This window comes from Thermobia domestica, chromosome 2 (assembly GCF_964235325.1).
Source record: "Thermobia domestica chromosome 2, izTheDome1.hap1.1, whole genome shotgun sequence".
Lineage (NCBI taxonomy): Eukaryota > Metazoa > Arthropoda > Insecta > Zygentoma > Lepismatidae > Thermobia > Thermobia domestica.
Window position 1 is genome coordinate 281,626,460 of NC_137455.1, and position 19,454 is coordinate 281,645,913.

Here is a 19,454-nt window from a genome sequence, read left to right on the forward strand (position 1 = left end):
GCTAAATGTTAGGGTGCGGTTCATGTTTATAACAAGTGCACATCTTGGAAATTTAATTCGATCAGACAGTTTACTATAAACATTGAGTTAGAAGATGAAAAACATGCCATCACTCTTGTCTTCTCCGTGATGGAAGTCCGCCATGTTGCTCTCTGCATGTTGACCCCGGTGAACGCTGTCCAAATGAAACTAGTTTTGCCATAGTAGTAGGAAGTTTATTTGAGAAGAAAGTGGTTATTGAGCACGCGGAACTACTTTGATAAATGTGCGAGCATACCTACCCTAGTGGGTGCAGGTTGAAGGTCACACAACCCGGCAGACTTGGATACAGGGAACCTAGCCTCTCACGTAAACCCCACACACACTCTTTGTAAATCGTGGTTTGCGCGGATAGGGGTCATGGAGGAGAAACCGTAAGTTGATCAATAAAGTAGTCCACTTGTTTGCTCGTCCTAATTGTTTCTTTGCTAAATATGATGCAACAACTTAGAAATTGTGATATTGAAGCTCAGGAACAAATCTCAGACGCTTTGTATGTATGATGATGAGGGATATGCGTAGCTGTTAACCCTATTCGTACGACTATCTAAATAGCGGCATATTTAAATGTCTTACTATGGCTGCTTTACTGAAGTTGAGAAACCGCGAGTTGACCCGTAAAGAATTAAGATACTATTCCATTATTTAAAATTTCCCTGTAATAATAGTTATTCACCGACGCGCGGAGTGATAGTTGGTGAAACTATGATTTATTGTATTTTTCACAGAAGTAGACGTACCTACGTATTAACATTTTATCATACTAAGATATGTTTCTATTTCTGAAGGATAATTTTGAGAATTAACTCGATAATATTGATCCTCTGAGTTGATTTCTGTAACAGCAAATAATAAATAGGCTATGATAATATAAAATAGCTTTTTTTTTTATTTTTATTTTTCTTGTAACTTCAAGGATGTTACACTGATCAGTTGATTAATTGGAGTAGTCCCTTTTCAGCACCAGGGTTATATTAGATGTGAATCTACGGTTTAGGGTGAAATTTAAATACCTATACTTTAGTATTTTAAACTTTCCGGCTCCCTCCGGGAATCGAACCGGGACTCCTGCCCCACTCGCGCGAAGTCTAACCAGTCAACATTGTGTTGCTAGTCAGAAATCCTGAAGAAAAAACTTAAAAAAATATCTGAAAACGAGTTCAAAAAATCTGATTGCAGCAAATACTTTTAAAAATATGTTTAGAGTTACGCTACATTCTTAATTATTTAAAAAATATATTTTTCTTGTAATAAAACAAAAAGGGCGCGAGTACTTGCGGGTTAGAAATTAAGAGCTAATTTTCGAAGTATGTTCTTTTTTATTTTTTCAGTCAACTTATTTTTGTATAATGCGTAAGTACTTAGCATAGGGGAGGTTCCAGAACACAGGTCTCCCCCATATGAGTTAGTAGCTAGATTTATTCCTTTCTGTATTAAAGTTAATATTTAATTCATATAGTATTGCCGAACGAGCGTTAGCGAATGAAGGCGGGTTAGAGCCCCGCAGGGCACGTTGTTTTCTGTCTATCACAACTCAATAGGAAGGGGGACCTGTGTCTTAGAACCTTGCCCTTAGCATACAAATGAATTCTTTCAGGACATGGTGTATATATAAAATACACCGTGGTGTAGACCTTTGGAATTTGCTTCCTAAATCTCTAGTAATGCTTTTCTTATAGATTTTTTTTTTTTTTTTTTTTTTTTTGCATTCAAAGAACATGTTTCGTAAGCATTTTAGTTAAACGTGCTGCGATGCCTGGGGTTGTGACGTCACAAACTTTTACTAAAGAAAGTGGGGAGAGGTAAATGTTACTTTTATTCAAATTCGTGATACATCCCGATTTATCCTAAAATCAGGTTCGACCCCTTTTTCTGGAACGAAGCAGTGTTTCCAACTGTACCATTCACGTGTCCCTGTTATGTACCTGCTGCGTGAAAATTCCGCCCAAAGTGGGGAAAATTGGAATATTTCAGGAAAAATTCCCTTTTTTGAGAGTTTCTCGGGTGCATGAGACATGCGAGTCGTACCGTTTGAAACCTAGAGCCATACCGAACCAAACGAGGTACTAAACATGATCCTAGGATAAGTAGAGATGTTAAAATTTTTGGATTTTTTCCCCTATTACAAATTTTTAGTCAAATTGTCAAAAATAATGTTACCTGTACGGAGTTGTGACTCGGACTGAGGAAGTGGAGGGGTAAACAAACCGGTCTAGCACAGGTTGGTAGACAGCGTTGCCAGAGCGTCCGCAGTGTTACCAGTCATTACTTTTCTCACACCTTGTAGTCTTGATACTAAAGGTGATTGGATAAATATTGACGGAAAATATATTATCCAAGAATGGTTAAGGGGAGATTGGTAAATCGGCTAGAGCGTCATGATTATTTCTCCTAGGACCATTCTCTGTACCTCATCCTTGTCACAATAAAGCAAACTTTTTTTTTTTTTTGGTACAATCCGCATGTCTGTGTTATGTATCGGGGCGTGAAATTCGTGACAAGCTGATTTATTTTTTAAAAAAGTAATCTTTCTCACTTTGGGCGGGAATTTCCCGTCTCAGGTACACTCATATCCAAGATGATTGTCCCATATCTATAACTGTCTTCTTGTAAGAATATAACTTGATAATGATTTTGTAGGGTACTTTTAATACTGATGCTATGTGTATAATCGGGAAATGTATGTTTGTGGTAAATTTCATAGGAAAAGAATTATAAATACGAAAATTAGAATAAGTGAAACAAAATGTTGCTAAATGGACAAAAGTTTTATTTTCGTTTTATTCTTATTTACTGCTCTTTTGATATGAATTTTGCCACATACATGTCTTGACCGATTATACACATATAACAAAATTGAATGGCACAGTTGGGGCATTGCTTCAATCCGAATAAATTGATGGTCGAACTATGATCCTAGAATAAATAGTCTTGATGAAATAGCTGATTGAAAGTTCAGAAATTACCTCAAAAATCCCATGTACTAAGAGGTTTAAGGATGAGGCAAATTTCTAATGTAAGTCACATTTCTTTGTGGAAATAGAATCATTTGTCTTCTGTCCAGTCTTGTTGGCGTATGCCAAATTTGGAACATGTAAAGCTGAGGTGCGCTGCTAGTAATAATTGTTCATGAATGGAATTTTTTACTATCTCCTTTCTAAACTACTTTTTTGGTTCCATTTGACATAGTGCATACGTTTTTATAAGACTACACACATTAGTAACATATAGGATATGCCATAAGTAACATACCTGCAGACATGTGCTATTATTACTGGTAGTGTGTGAATGATGGTCACAAGGTACATTTGTAGTACAATCGCATAAGAATAAACTACATTTAACTTTGTGTCCAGATGATTACATGTATTTCACGTAGGATTTCCTTAAAAATCTGCTAATACAACGTATGAGTACCACCCCTTAGTCTGTAAAATATCTTCGTACCTTTTTTCAAACTAATTTCATGCCCAGTTTACTGGTTTCTACAGAGTAGCAAATAGTCAAAATCCTGACTTATTTAGGGTAGTAAACAGCGGCCCTTGGAACTGGGCTAGTTGCTAGTGCGTGGTCCTTCGGTGCACGGAGTCCCGAGTTTATTTCTCGGTGGGTGTACTTCGAAATTTGAACTCTTTTTCGGCGCTTTAGATCACATCCTGAACTGTTGATCTACGTCCCCCTTAGCCTCGATGCTGCAGGGATGCTAAATGTCAATTCAATAAATGTTTAATTGTAATAGCAATTGTAAGCATAGTCTGAAATACGCTTTTGTGTTATTGTGTTCATGTTTGTGATTGAAAAGGTAATATCAAAGTGTAGAAATATCGGAATGTATTCTTGGTATTAGTCCTGCAAACTAATTTATTGATGGCTTTGCCCTGTATAAAGTAATAGTTTGCCGGTACCTTTGAATTAACTGTCATCTTATTGTCCTCGAGAAATAGTAAGGTAAAGCACTTAGGTTCCAATATCATATATTGCTATTCGTATAGTCTGTTATGAAGTAACATGGAAATTTTATTTGGCGTGCTATGTAAAGCATTGCATCTCTCATACACGTTCAGTTGCGACATCACAGTTGCTGTGCCTCAGTTGACAACATTGGCAATCCTTGTGTGAGAGTGCAGATGATCTGTACTGTCCCCTGGCGTTGCGTACTGAAGAGGCGTTCAGGTGAAGGCAAATCTTCCGGAAGTAGCCATAGGACATGTGCATTATTCAGGATGTGCTTCATTGAATCAGAACATTTACTCACACTATTATTATTCAGCAACGGCTGGTCTTCCTCGGATTGTGACTTGTGATTTTGGAGTAGCCTTAATTGGTAGATTAGTTTTTATCAATCCAGGTGTGAAAAGATTGCTTCGTACTAGTTCATGTTAACAGCCACAGAAATCTGAAATCTTCTGGTCTTCATCCGCAAAGAACCTAAGTTTAAGGCCATGGAGCTTTACGCAGATTTCAGAGGTAATGTTGGTACTGTTTTAACAAGACAGCATCAAAGCCACGAATTGGTGGTGCGTGCGTTGTACGTTTCGAGAATAGAAGATTGAACCTAAATATAAAACGCCGTGTTTGTACTGATTGATGTGGGGTGTGTGATGGGAGCCTGTAAACTAGTCACCCAGCACCAAAAATGGATGGCATGCCATGCTGTAGGGGGATCATGTCAGTTGCATGATTTTAAAGTGTCCGTCTGTACTGGAATAGTGCGCTGCTTTGGCTCATTCTTCGTACCACCTACTGACCCGTAGTCGTTGAGCTATATTAGTTTGAGGGGGGCGGTGGCTCAGTGGTAGGGCGCTTACCTCGTGCGTGGGGCTCCTGGTTCGTTCCCCGACTAGGTAAGTTTGATGGACATCGTGTCTGTGAGTTTTCTAAAGGTACTACAGTTTCCTTCCACTTTCTCATTCCATCAATTCTTCCATCACGCACTTGCTTTACTGAGTCCCCCTTATCCTAAAGGACACAATCGCGGGGCGATAAGCGGAATGTTTAATTTCTTTAAATTGTTGATTCTGAACATTGGGCCGCTTACTTGAGCAAGTTTCAACGAAACCTTTCCTTTAAACACATCCCAGTTTTTCTGTTCTCGTGGTTTTTTAGTTAAATGGAATTGACAGTGCTTTTTCAAATTAAAATGGTACTACTGGACGAGGATCAACTCCAAGTTTGACTTGTGCTGGTGCGTCCACCAGAATTGTTTACTCCACTCTTCGACTTACGTCACTATTCAGCGCGATGCTGTGCGTCACGGAAACTACTATATCTGGCGTCTGTGGACTTATTTTCGAATTGGCATCTCAATAGTTTTCAATATATTGTTGAGGCACAAATATGAGATTTGCTATATCCACTTGAGCTGAAATCATCACATAAAAATGGTTATCAGGATAATGGAGACACACCAGAAGCAATAAAACGGCAGTGTGCAGTGAGTGAGCTCAGCAGACGATGACGGCGATCTCGGTTTTCCAAAGGAACAAATTATTAGCACTTGGTTACATAGTGCGAGCGTAACGAAAGTGACATGTGTATTGGATTTGTCCCAGGTGATGACAGCTTACAAATCTGCATCGGCGAAGAGGGATGATGGTTGGAAGAGAATTTTCAGTGGCTGGGTCCGAACAGGCGTTTAAGCAGTTACACTAAGCCGTCGTACGACTGCAGTGCAACTGACAGAAGAACCTACATCTTCCACTGTCTGTCGACAATCAATCAACCGTAAGTTGTATGACATACGGGATCGGTTGTACGGGCGTAATCGCTGATAACCTTTAGTACTACGCCGATAATGCCGCAAACATGTAAAATGGAGCGCTAATAACTGGAATCGTGTGGTATGGTAAGATGAGTTATCGTGTACCTTATTTCACACACAGCAAGATGTTTGTATGACGGATGCTGAAAATCGTATGATCCGCAGTGTCTCCGACCGAACGTGAACTGTCGCGCCTGCTCTGTTATATCGTGGGTAGCAATGTCCTGGTTCTCAATAAATCGTGTGTGGATTCGTACCTGTCACGTCACTGCCTATAGCTGTCACAGTTTTAGGAGTAGGCAATGTCACTTATTTTCCAGGATGTTAAGGAGTTCATTCACACAGCTGATTTGAAGAATATTATGATGAAGTTGAACACCCTCCTGATTCACCCAGTTCCCGAACATCTGTGCCCATTTAGGGAGTATGAATCAGGCGCAGGTTTCCGCCTCCATCCTGTTACGGAACTGAGTGATTCAGAATTCAGTAATATTCCCCTTGCTACTTATTCATGACCTCCAAATTCATTCCACGTGTCAGAGCTGTCCAGCGACATATTGAATGGTAAGTTGCACTTTTCCAGGCGTTTCCATTATTCTGGCAATCGACTGTAAGTGCCAAAGCTTGCATTCCCTTTTCATTACAGAAATTATTTTGTAGCAATTAGCAACCATGCGAGATCTAGACTTAGAGGAAGAATGTACTTAATGTATAAACGGTAACAATATTTAAGTGGATCCGAGAAGGTTTTTAAAGAAAGAAAAAAATAGTTGCTCTCTCTCGCACTGCGCTAATAGGAAAAGTCTTCTGGGATACAAACCGAGGTTTTTCCAGTATATGTGTACCTTACAGCTACCATTAGCAAATACCTTCTCAATATAGATTATCAAAGTATCACGCAAGTCATGGAGGTACCGCAGAAAAATTGAAAATGAGCGCTATATTCACTGCTTCGTGCATGTGTACCCTTCTGCTAGTGTTCCTCAACACGTCCTGGAGCGTTGCACGTATGTAAAATGTTCTCTTCAGTTTGTTGTGTATCGACCTGCAGTTCTTCGAAAGTATGCGAAAAGCTTGTGGAAGCTCTTGGCTTCAGATGTCCCCATAAGAAAAGTTCGGAGTAATATTAGAAGACCGTGGTGGCCGTAATTTGGTTGGTAGTAATGCGCCCTGGTAACACATTCCAAATACTTCCATAGTCACATGCCCTCTCCGCTGGTCTAGTGTCTAGAACGTGTGCCTTTGGTGCATGTGGTCCTGGATTCGATTCTCGGTGGAAGAGTACAATACATAATTTAAGTCATTCACTTTCATGAATTCTCTCCTTTGCCAAATCCATAACTTGGGATGTTACACTAAAAATTCGTTATTTCATGGTCACTTGAGCAATGTAGAAGGTTGTACGTCCTGTATCATGTCTTTATCAGCCAAAGTAGCAATAACCAGCTGAAGATAACTCGTTTACTGCTGATCGTCTTGCGGAAAAAGAATGAAAATTCTTTCGACACGGCACACCATAACGTGATATTTTGCCGCATGAGGTGGAGATTCTTGCCGTGCCGCATGTGCGGATTTGTAGCTACTACTATCTTTTTTGCTAGTTAGGAGCTCTTATATATTTTAAGGAGTCACTCGATGGTATACTTTATTCTTCTACTAATCTTCATTATGTCCATCAACCAATGAGTGCTTTAAATTTTTAGCGTTGCCAAATCAAACACGATTGTCAATAAAGTAACTATTACGACCCATAAATTGTAAATTTTATTAACTTCGTATAGCCATACACATTATAATAAGGTATTTTGACGTCCTAAAGTTTTTGTTAATGTAATTAGTGTTAATAGCATCCCACTCTTCGATTCTTCCCCATATCCGTATTTGTTTAATGTTTATTTTATTTTGTTTATATAGTTTTTTTTTTATAACTAATATACTTCAAATACATGCCTTACAATATTAAGAGGCGGCCCAGTTGTAAAGATTCGCATTTTGAATTGAATGTTTAGTGATGTTGATGTATTTCTTCAGTTTCGTTGTAATGTATCTTCTAGTCATCCCTATGAGGTAGCATCACACGGACAAATGGTCTGGTAGTTCACGAAAGGGTTAAGTTCCAAAGTTGGACGTCCGTTTCCAGCAAAATTCTGAAAATTTACAAGGAAGATATGATTAATGTGATCGTTTGTGTGCTTGATAATATATAAGCGGTTATAAACATGGGACTATACGTTGAGCGGGGGGAACTACTTGGCGCAAGGTGACCGAACAGTTGCATTGTGGGAAAGTAACGAGCATTTATCAACATGGCGGATATACAAGGACTGTGAACTAACAGTTTTAACATTTGTGAAGCAATACGTTGATAACGAGCAAAATATTTTAAGTTTGTAAAGAGCACGCATTAATGAACCTAACAACAAATTGCAGAAAATGTGGAAAGGAGATGACAGCGAAAAAAACGTGGCGAAAGCGGACGACCAACTTCGGAATAAATTCCTCACGAAATAACTTTTGTAATGACTATGCCCTTTCTATATTAATAGGAGGCGTAAAACTCTCTAAAGTTACGTCTTACGGTTCTTAATTTTGGAATCCTTGAAAGCAGCGGGAGGGAGCCTTATTTCCCTATAACTCCAAATTTCCATCCTACTCAATGGTAAGACTAGGAATCTCGTGACAAAATGCTGTATCTAGGTTAGAACATCTCCAAATCACTAAGCGTTCAATTCAAAATGTAAAAGTTTTACACCGGGCCTCCTAATATTGGGAGGAACGTATTTGAAGCATATACTTGGACAACGAACAGACTATCAAATGCGGATCAGCAAGAATTTCGAAAGGACTCGGGTGTCACTAATTACATTAATAAAAGCAAATTTTAGGACGTTAAAATACTTAATAATTGGTTTGGCTATACAAAAATGGTAACACTGTACATCTAGTAATTTCAAGCACTCACTGTTTGAACATAATATTGGTACAAGAATATACCAATATTCGAGTGATTCCTACAGAAACAAAGCAAGTTCAGTATATTCATATATTAATAGATTAAGAGCTCTTAATTAGTGAGGTAAATATACTGGTATTTATCTTATATAATCTTTTGTATAATAATAATAATAAAAACCCTGTTAGTTGCAAGAGCTATGTAAAGATCTTCATAGGAAAATAATTCTAAGCCATCTGCCCTGACGAAAATTGCCTGCTAGAGCAATTGAAATGTAGGCTAAGCAGCACGCAGTGAAGAAACATAGGGCTTTAAAACTTAAGGTTAAACGATAGAACGTTCCCTATTCGTTCCAAGGGATTGTCCCAGTTAAATCTGCTTGTACCTTATATCTATGAAAATATTGGTAGTCCACTGCCCACTGGACAACTTGGATAGAACTCGGGTAGCAAAATAGTTCGTTCAATCGCTTAAAAAAACAGGTTTGAGTATTGAATAAGGTATGTGTTTCAATTAAGTTATGCAGGCAGCTGCACTGCATTAATGAAAGGAAATATAAGTTCATCTATTGCCAAGAGCAGACTTCATAGCGAACACTGAGGAAAGCACTGAAGCCTTATGAATTTTTGTACTTCAGTCATGTGGTTTGTATTCGCTGCTGACACTTTCATCAATAACGTAAAAGTTACTAAACTGGACACGTGAGGTTCGTTCCTCCCTTCCTATGGATCTCTTTTTGAGAGGAAAGTAGATAACCTCACTTTTAAATTATAACAAAACTTGCTTTTTGAAAAATGTTTAGTTTGTAGGATCATCCCTAATTAGTTGTTTATCCTTACTGAGAGTAAAAGTGAGATGTAATTCAAGACAACTGATCACTATTCACAGCTGAAAGTAAATATTTTATTTTTCGGTTTTTGGAAGAAACTAGATTCAGTTAAAATACTAGTCCCAACATTTATGTAGATGGGTATGTCCTCTCCCATGAAGAAGTGTAGTCTTAGAAATATAACCAATAGGAAAAACCGATTTGAATTGTATTTATTGCCGGGCTCACCCAGATGTGAACCCTGCCTTCTACAACTATTCTAGTTCTGAAATGTTAAACCATTTCATTTCGCAAAAGAAAGAAGTCTCTACACGTGAATTGACACTAATAGTGTAGGTTTGTTCTGTATATTTTTCTTCCTGAGAGCTTTCCGTAATTCAGCTAAATCACAAAATTTAAAGAGATTGATTCTTGAGCAGGGATTTTCTTATTTGTGAGTACCAGATTACTACTACTACGTTTGCTTTATTGGTGATCTATATTGTCGCTGTTCTTCTGCTACACTATACCTACATCGTACGAAACTTAATTCGTTCATTCGTATTCCTTCATTTGAGCCAGCTGTAGATTCTCTTCCTCAGTTACTGTTCTTTGTTCTAGATTCTTTTGAGAGTAATTACGGTATTCTAGAGATACTTAACGATTTTGCAGTAGATAGAGTACTCTTAACTAACTTCGACATGAACTGATCAGCCTTACTGATTTACGGTGATCAGAATTAGAGACGAATAGGCAATTCAAAACCATGTGGAAATTTGTGTTGAGAAGGGAAGCTAGTCACGAGGCTATTAGATGACCGAGAAAGACCAATCATAAACGTGATGGTGGTAATTACAAGTGGATGATTTACAGGGTTTGCCCAAGTGGACCTACCTGAAAAAACCCACCTGGGTTTTTGAGCTTTTTGTTAGTATATTGTTGGTACAACTAAGGTGATTACATTGAAAGTGATTTTTATCAGATATTTGACTTTCCTGGGCAAATTAGATGCTTTCACATTAAGGTATACAACATAGGACTTTTATAAACTTCTGAATGCACTGAATGAATTTAAAAAAAAAAAAAATAATAAAACCTTATCTTGAGGTAATTATAGAACAAATTAATGTATAGATTATGCTTATAGCCTGTTTGAAGTAAGATACGCATTTTTTTATATATATATTTTAGAAAATACTTTCCGTAAAAGTGCTCGCTGACTCGGCGACGCCGAGGGACCTTATCCCTCATCGGGTTCAAGGCCATAGGTGCTGGTACTACGAGTAAATATGTAGTGCGTTAGTAAAACTATTAGTATTATTGTTTTATTACCTTTGATGGTAACACAAGTATTCTTCAGTAAAATTTGGTTTTCCAACAAGTTTAGTTCAGTTATTTGTTGCTGCTCTTCAAATAATCATTCTGCAGAATGAACGCCAGCAATAGCGTAAAAATTCTTGTAAATTTCAGAAGCTTAATGCTCGGAGTTCCGAAAATTACGTAACTCTTAATATTTCAAGTGCTGAATTCGAACTTCCTTACTAGTGGAAGTTTCGATGTACAAGAAAAAGGTGCATTTTCGAGAGAGGAAAAGAAAAAAAAAAGTCGCGAAATAAGTGCTCGGGAAATTCCCGCAATTCAAAGCACAAAGCGTCGCAACTGAATAATCAAACAATAACGCTGTTTATTTTACGCCGGAAGATACTGAATTTCATTTGAGACATTTTGAAACATTTACTTTATAAAATATGAATTATGTCTGTGTTAATTATTTTAAATTAATTTTCTGGAAAGAGCCGTCTTGCAACAAGTGCTCGGGAAATTTCCGTAATTGAACTCACAAAGTATCGGAAGTGAACTCCAACCAGTGGCGGCGGTTAGGCTTTGAGTGTTGGAGGGGGGGGGGCAAGACATGATCTGAATATTTGATAAGAATGTTAGTTTTCCTGGTTGCTTGTAACACTTTGACGAAAGGTTGTATAACTATTAGAATACTGCCTTTTTCTGTTATATCATATATCTTGTTTCATATTTTACTAAGAGCTCCTCCGTGGCTAAGCGGTTAGCGTACGCGCCTTTGGCGTGGGAGACCCGGGTTCGATTCCCGGCGGGAGCTCATGTGGTTCGGATTCCACGTTAATCAGTAGGTCCACGTCTCATATAGCCTCGCTGCTGAAAGGGACGCTAAACTAAAATCAACTCAACTCATATTTTACTAAGCAAATTGACAATAGCAACGCAAGTAGATACTAGCCCTTTGTACTCTTAAACAACGAAGGTGTAAGAAGAGATTTGAGTCCTTGGTCATGAATATCTGTCTGGAAAATTGTGTGATCAGATTAGGGGCCTACTTAATAACAGCGGTCCGAGCTTTTCCGGGTTCGATTCCCGGTGAGGGCACTCGCTCGAAAAAGTGGAAACGCTTTTTCAGGCGAGCCACCCTGAATGAAGTTTTCCTGGGTTTTCCTCATTCACATCAGGGAAATGCCGGGGAGGTACCTAACATATAGGTCCCAGGCCGCTTCCTTCCTTCCCCCATCCTTTGTTCCTTCCCTTTCCCCGGATAGTGTGCTTGCCGAGGGACGACATCCCTCAAAACGTGAAGGGCTAAATTGCCTTAGATGCCGAAAGCCCAGAAACCTAAATCCTAGCCTATGTAATAACAAATTTGCAAAACAAACAGAAAGGGTAATATTCAAATAATCATAGTAATGAATAATGAAGCTTGTTTTGCAAAAGTTATATTGAAACTGGAAATTAATAAACAACTTATATTATTAATTCCACGGATGCTATTAAATGTGTTATTACTCTGAGTGACAGTGAATACTATAAGCATGTGCTACGACATTTAAAGAAATACTTTTGCAGCTTCCCGAAACATGTTCGCTGCCATTAAGTACAGTTTTCACTTTCTTGGAATGTCAGAACTCAGCAATACTTCGTCACTCCACATTTCAGTTATACAAAATAATCCTAAAACCTAGAATTATGCTGAATTCACTAAATTTAATTGTATATACAAAACTGTATATGTACATCCCTAAATTAGAATATTGCACTGCAAAATTAATATTACTTACTGAGCTCCTTCGTGGCTAAGCGGTTAGCGTACGCGCCTTTGACGTGGGAGACCCGGGCTCGGTTCCCGGGGGAGCTCACGCTGTTCGGACTCTACGTTATCATTAAGTCTACGTCTCATACAACTTCGCTGCTGAACAGGATGTTAAACTGAAAAATATCAAATCAAAATATTCCTTATTAGAAAGAAGAAAATACATTTTAGGGACTGTCGACTTTTGTGCAATTAAAGAATAACTTGTGAAGGACTTTTTTTCTTGCGAAATGTTATCTCAATTACTTCCAGAGCGGCTGACTAACATATCGAGCCCTTGCAGGAAGAAATGAAAGTACGCTGGAATTGTGGCGCACCAATAGGTTAATTTTGGGGCTATTTTTAGTGGCAGTTCAAACGCAATTCCTGTAGCTTTAATTCCACGGAAAGCCAACCAATTCGTACTCATAGAACGACAAATATTTTGACATTTTTATTCTATGAACTAATAATACATACAAAATTTTTATATTTCCAAATGAAACTATACATTAATGGGTAATTTCAAAAATTGTGTGTGTGTGTGTGTGTGGGGGGGGAGTAACTGTCCCTCCTAATCGCCGCCCATGACTCCAGCGATAAAACTATTTTACACTGGAAAATATTTATGTCGTATAAGACATTTTGAAACATTTATTTTATAAAACACGAATTATATGTCTTTGTTTTAAATTAATATATTTGGTGTTCATATTTGGCGAACGTCACTGAGGCTCCTGGGATGATTCAATCTACATTTGTTTGTTCGTCTGCCTGTACCACACATACTACAGGGTATCACTTTCAGTCTTTTAAGTTTAAATTTTCAGGGTACAAGCACGAGACACATTAAATTTCCTGTATAGATTTTGGCGGCATACCAACGTAAAATTTCAAAATGGCGGCCATTCTTTTTTCAAAATAGCGGATATCCACGCCACAAAGTGCAATTTTGATCTTTTTAAGTTGACATGTTCAGAGTAGAAGCACAAGACACTCTAAATTAGCTGTATATACTTTGGCAGCTATCCGACGTAAAATTTCAAAATGGCGGCCGTTTTTTCAAAACTGCAGTGAATAGAAAATCGTTGTGACAGTTGACAAGTTATGACAATGATAATCTTGAAATATAAATAACATTTTAACACTTTTAACTCCAAAACATTGAAATATTTCGAAAAAACCCGAAAATACCCGAAAAAACTCACATGGGCCCAGGTGGGTTGGGCTTTTATTTATTATTTTTTTTTTTTAAACCAGTTTTGTCAAACCCTGATTTATGTAGAAATGCACAACGTTATGATGCTGCCTAGTTTTGAATTTAATAAGTGTTGACCTTTCGCGTTGACTTAAGAATTTGGTATGACCTGGTACGAAAGGATAAAGCACTTAGATTTATCATGCTCTGGGACTTACCCTATATCATGGTTTTGTCTCGAGAGCCTACACTAATGAAACACTAACGTTAGGGGTTGTTGCACTAAGAAGCACTGTACGGCGGGCCAACGTATAAACCAACACGCTCGCTCCGTTCCTATCAAGCAGAAGAAAAGTCCTTGCGCTGAAGCAGTGATTCAATCATCAGCTTTTCTTCCCAGTTTCTGATATTATGAAATAGTTTTCCAATGATTGATGAATTGGAAAAAGAAGAGTTTCGATAAAACTAATAGAAAATAGAGTATGAACTATTTAACCAAGATTTATGGCACTGTAGTATGAAATTAGTAATTATATATAATATACGATCTTCAAGAACGTGTCACGGTTGCTCAGTAGTAAAGCTTTCAGCTTATATGCGGTTGGGTCCCGATTAGTTTCTTGTTCGCGCCTAATGTTTTTTTTTGTTGGACAAACTTATGTAGGTATTTTCTCGTTTCATTCGTTGTTCCACTTTCTTCATTCCACCATTTAGTTCATTATCATCAGTCTTTTACCTTTGGAGCATAAACGTGGGATGTTAAACTAAAAATGAGTGAACGACCTTGATGAAAAAGGGTGGATGAAGTTCAGAACTTACTGAAGTAACAATTGCAGATTTCTTTGTGCACTTATTGCACTACTTGCAATCATGAAATTTAAGTGTTATCTAAGCGTTTTTTAACTTAATTTTTGTTCTTTAGTTGAAATCATAGCTTAGAAACAGCATATAAGCTATCTTCAATATAAGCTAGCAATGGAAAAGTAACCATTATTATTAATCTTTTAACCTAGTTCACTTGTGAGTACATGGCTAGGAAATGCCCTTTTAGCACAGGCGACCTGGGTTCGATTCTCTGTGGAACTTACCTGATTCGGATCGCATATTCAGCTGTAGGACTACGTATCATATAGCTTTGGGGGTGCAAGGGACACTAAACTGAAATCCAACCATGCAACATTCTGAAGATATTGAAATTAATATTTTGTACTAATAATGCGTAATTGATTTCGGCACTAGTGTTTTGCAGTAATAATTCTTTTATTTTAAATATACTTGTTTCAGTTTAACATCCCATAGCGGCACTGAAGCTATGTTAGGTTTAGGTCTACAGCTAATTGTAAGATACAGAATTGTGTGAGGTCTCTGGGAACTAAATCTCGATCTCCGACGCTGCTCGTGTGCTAACCATGTAACTACCAGGAAACTTTTCACTGTTTATGAATTAGATCTAAAATTGCAAGTGTTACTTGTAAAGTGGAAACACTATCGTATTGAAATGGGAAGACACGATCTTAAGTCTGCTGTAAATTAAGACAAGAAATCACTGTTTCTTACTACTATGATTTTGCATTCTTTTAATGTAAAAGCTGGAAACACTACTGGAAGGTCTAACTTATCTCCTGCAGCTAATCCCTATGTTGCAACATTGCACTACAGTGAGAGGCCCTGGCTGGTTCAGAGCCGATTCCACTTTCTCTATTCATCGTGTGCGTTCACGGGTGTCAATTAAGCCCTCTGAGATGTGTCGTGTTCGTTTATGCCGGTGAAAGCAAGGTCCGACAACGCTGTGAAAGGGGGCAAGCTGTTCAGAGGGGAGGGAACAATACCGAACTGTATAGTCAAAGGTTTCATAGGTTGCACTTTCATATAACAAGTGACACTAATTGTTCGTTAGTGCTTGCAATGGGTGCAGCGTCAACTTGGCCCCCAAAAGTTTCTCTTTTTTTACTTGTAGCACCTACACCAGTGAAGCACTAGCGTTAGGGGTTGGTGCACTAAGAAGCACTAACGACGCACTTGAAGAAATCGTTAGTAGTTTTGAATTTTGCGGCAATTTATTGCAATGGAAAATTTCATGTATTTCTTATGGAAGTTCCGTGACATGTACATTACTAGTGAAGCACTAACGAAACTTATTTTCTAGAAGCACTAACGATTGGCACTAGTTTTTTCGTTAATGTTGGAAGTGGGGAGACTGTACTTACCGCCTACCATTGTTTTGGCTCTAGAGCCTACACTAATGAAGTACTAACGTTAGGAGGTGATGCACTAAGAAGTAATAACGAATTGCACTATTTTTTTCCTTAGTACTTGAAGGGGTAGCGTAAACTTGGTTCTCCCAAAGGTTTTTTTTTTTTTACTTGCACCACATACCTAATGAAGCACAAACGTTAGGAGTTGATGTTAATTTTAGCGTTCGTGCTTCTTATGAGAGGAAAATTCGCGGACGTCTTCTGTACTGCTTTATTTCATGAAAAGTAATTATGTGCGATTTCTTGTAGTCTCATCAATTTGTTCTGTACATTTTAGGTTTGTTACAGGGCTCGAGTACTATAGAAATTAACTTGGAACAAAACAAACTAGCATTACAATAAAGTGAAAACAAGTGGTGTATTTTACCTAATTTTATAGAAGTAGGCCTAATATCAATTTATTAAAGATATATAGTCAGTCATGGTGATTGTGAAATAAATGCATCTAACACTTGAAGAAATGTGATATGTTTCATTACCTGGAGATATGTGAAATAATTATACGTTTTACACTTCTAAACATAACACGAAGCACCAACGATGCGTAAACGCTAATTTCCCCCCCCCCCCCACCAAACTGGGGTACAAACATTTTTTTGTCATTTTCATTCAAACAAGATACAACATATTACAAAACTACCAATGCTTTCGAGCCATTATTTCGATTCTTCGCCTCGAATAGGTTAAAAGAATAAGTATAATTTGTTACTTTTGTGTATTTGTATTTTGTCGAGTGTTGGTTTTTGAGTTGACTTTCAGGAAGTATTAGGTGTGATTATTTATGTATAGCTAGCAAACTTGAACGACCAACTGAAAAAAGAAAATGCAAAATAAGGATAAATAAGAAAAAAGTGATAAAGTGCACAAGAGTAGGACAGGAAGAAGCAAAGGTATAGTTAGATGGAGAGAAAGTCGAAGACGTTAAGACGTTCCCCTATTAAAGAGATGTAATATCCTCGGGCGGAAGAAGTGAAAGAGACTGAAGTTCCAGAATGGCGCAGGCCAAACAAGCATTCAATAGGAAAAGAGGACTACTAACATAAAGAAATGTCGTTGTACGTTCGTAAATGATTTAAGACCCTGGTATGGGGCGTTGCGCTTTACGGATCAGAGACGTGGACATTGAGGAAAGCTAAAGTATCCAAGCTGGGAAGCATTTGAAATGTGGTGTTGGCGCAGTGCTTCACATATTATGGACCGAAAGGAAATGGAATAAAGACGTACTAAAGGAAGCTACAAATCATAAAGATAATAGGAAAAAGAAAAAAGCGTGCTTGGCCATCTTATTCAGCACTCCGATTGGATCACCGTGCTGATAGAGGGAAAGACAGAAGGAAAACCAGAAGAGGAAGATCAATGATAGAATATTTAGATACAGTTACGAAGAAGAAACCTTATCAAAGTAGAAAAGAACTCTCCCAAGGGAGAAGTAGGTTTTGAAATTTCCATGTTGCCCACCAACCTATGGTTGAGATGACCAAGAAGCAATAAATATGAAAGTGGTCAAGAAAGTGAGGTAGCTTTTGTGATTTGGTAGACTGTAGGTAATTTAAAGAATAGTGCTTGGAACAAAGGTGTTATACATCGGATTATGTGTACGTATCAAGAATCTCCTTTGCTAATTGCATGTGAAGGTAAACGTAATAACACTGCCTAGACTTTGCCAATCGTTCTACTTTTTCTCTAATGGCGTAAGAATACATAGAAATGCTCTCCCAGGTGATTAAGTAACTAGCGCGTGTACCTTCAGTGCATGTGATGCCGGGCCAGTTTCCCGGTGGAGGAGCACAAATTTTCATGATCATTCACTTTTAATTGATCATTCGTCACCTTTAGCCTAAAGAGCATAACCGTGGGATATTATACTGAAATATTTCATACTTCTATAGAAGATATTTACAGTGGAGGAATGCACGGTCGGGGTCAACTAGCTAATGTTTTGAAGTTATTGCAGGATCTTTTCATGTTTCCTCGTATCAATTATTGTATAATTTTTTCCATGTAAGACGAAATGTGACAATTTGATCAGTTTTGTTACAGTAAATATATTTTTATACGTGAATGCTGAATATATATAAATAACGTTGCTTTCTGGTTTAGGTTGCCGAAAGTGAATCCCTCCCCGTGCTAGAATACATTATTAGTAGCAGGATTGAAAGAAAATGGGGGGGGGGGGGGGATAGTCCAAATTCTTACTAGAGTGATCTTCGTATCTAAAGATTTCCTACGGGAGACTCCCGGTTGAGGAATAAATTGTAGGTTTAATACATAATTGGATTAGTGAGAATTCTCAATAATATGCTGTGAATATTATTCAGAATTTAGAGGTCATTTCATAAAGTTAGTAACCAGTGTAAAATTTTTCTTTAACTTTGTGTTTTGGAAATAAGAGTTTGAGAAAGTTATTCTTAAATTTTGTTTACGAGCGCCTGCTGAAGTAGAGTTGGAGGAAAAACTGTATTACTCGGTGATGATGAACTTACCCGCGTCACATTTTTGCCAAATACCAGCAAAATGATAGTTAATAAGGGAGACAGTTTTATCAATATTTTGCGAATCAAGAGAAATTTGAGTTTGAAACATGGAGTCGGAAAATAGGAGTTTCGCCAGAAGACTTAAATTTCTCTTTCGTTGTTCTGATTTTATAGTTAACTGGCCCCAAATCCTAATAAAAATAGGCTCCCAGGCATCCGAAAACCCAGTATAATTAGCTGCATTGTCAATGATTTAATCGAAAACGGAATTGTTCGAGGGATTGAGGTCAAATTGTGATATGGATAATAGTAGTGCTGCGTAAAGGAGATGTGATTATCATCGCGGCCATCTTGGATTTAGTTCGAAAATCTTAAGTCGAAAGATAATAGAGTAACATTTTAGGGTGGCTAGCTTCTCAAAAATCCAGTTTTTTTTTTTTCTTCCCAACGTACGGTTACTTATTTCTGGACTTTTTTTTTTCGGAAAAGTTTATTTTGGTATTATTTTGTACATTAAATCCCGATTCTTATATTGAAGTTTTTGAAGAGAAAAACTAAAACTTGAAAAATGTTATTTCCTAATTAGGAGTCTTATTTATCCATGGTTCACACTGACCTTGAAAGTAAGGGAAGTCAAAATGATACAGGGGAATCAGAGAAATGCTTCAAAATATGCGAAAAGTTAAGGAAATTCCTATACCTTGCAGAAATGCCATTTTTTAATTTTTTTTTTTTTTTTATAGCTCCATACAATATATGAAGAGAACACTTCGAGGAATCTATATTCAAAATATAATGAAGAGGATAAATACGAGTAGAGGCACAAGTAGGAAGGCTTAAGGAGTGTCAAAAGTAGCTTTGAAGGAGTAATC

The 19,454-nt window shown here is 37.6% G+C and overlaps 1 protein-coding gene and 1 long non-coding RNA gene across 3 annotated transcripts in view; one reads left to right on the plus strand and one right to left on the minus strand.

Moving 5' to 3' along the window:
• Positions 1 to 316, minus strand: part of LOC145678530 (uncharacterized) — a 229,566-nt gene extending 229,250 nt beyond the window's left edge. The window contains exon 1 of the long non-coding RNA XR_014130403.1: positions 282 to 316. This is a non-coding gene — a long non-coding RNA (uncharacterized LOC145678530). The remainder of the gene's footprint in view (positions 1 to 281) is intronic.
• The window catches only part of Mapmodulin (acidic leucine-rich nuclear phosphoprotein 32 mapmodulin), a 44,197-nt gene that overhangs the window by 1,224 nt on the left and 23,519 nt on the right, over positions 1 to 19,454 (plus strand). The window lies entirely within an intron of this gene.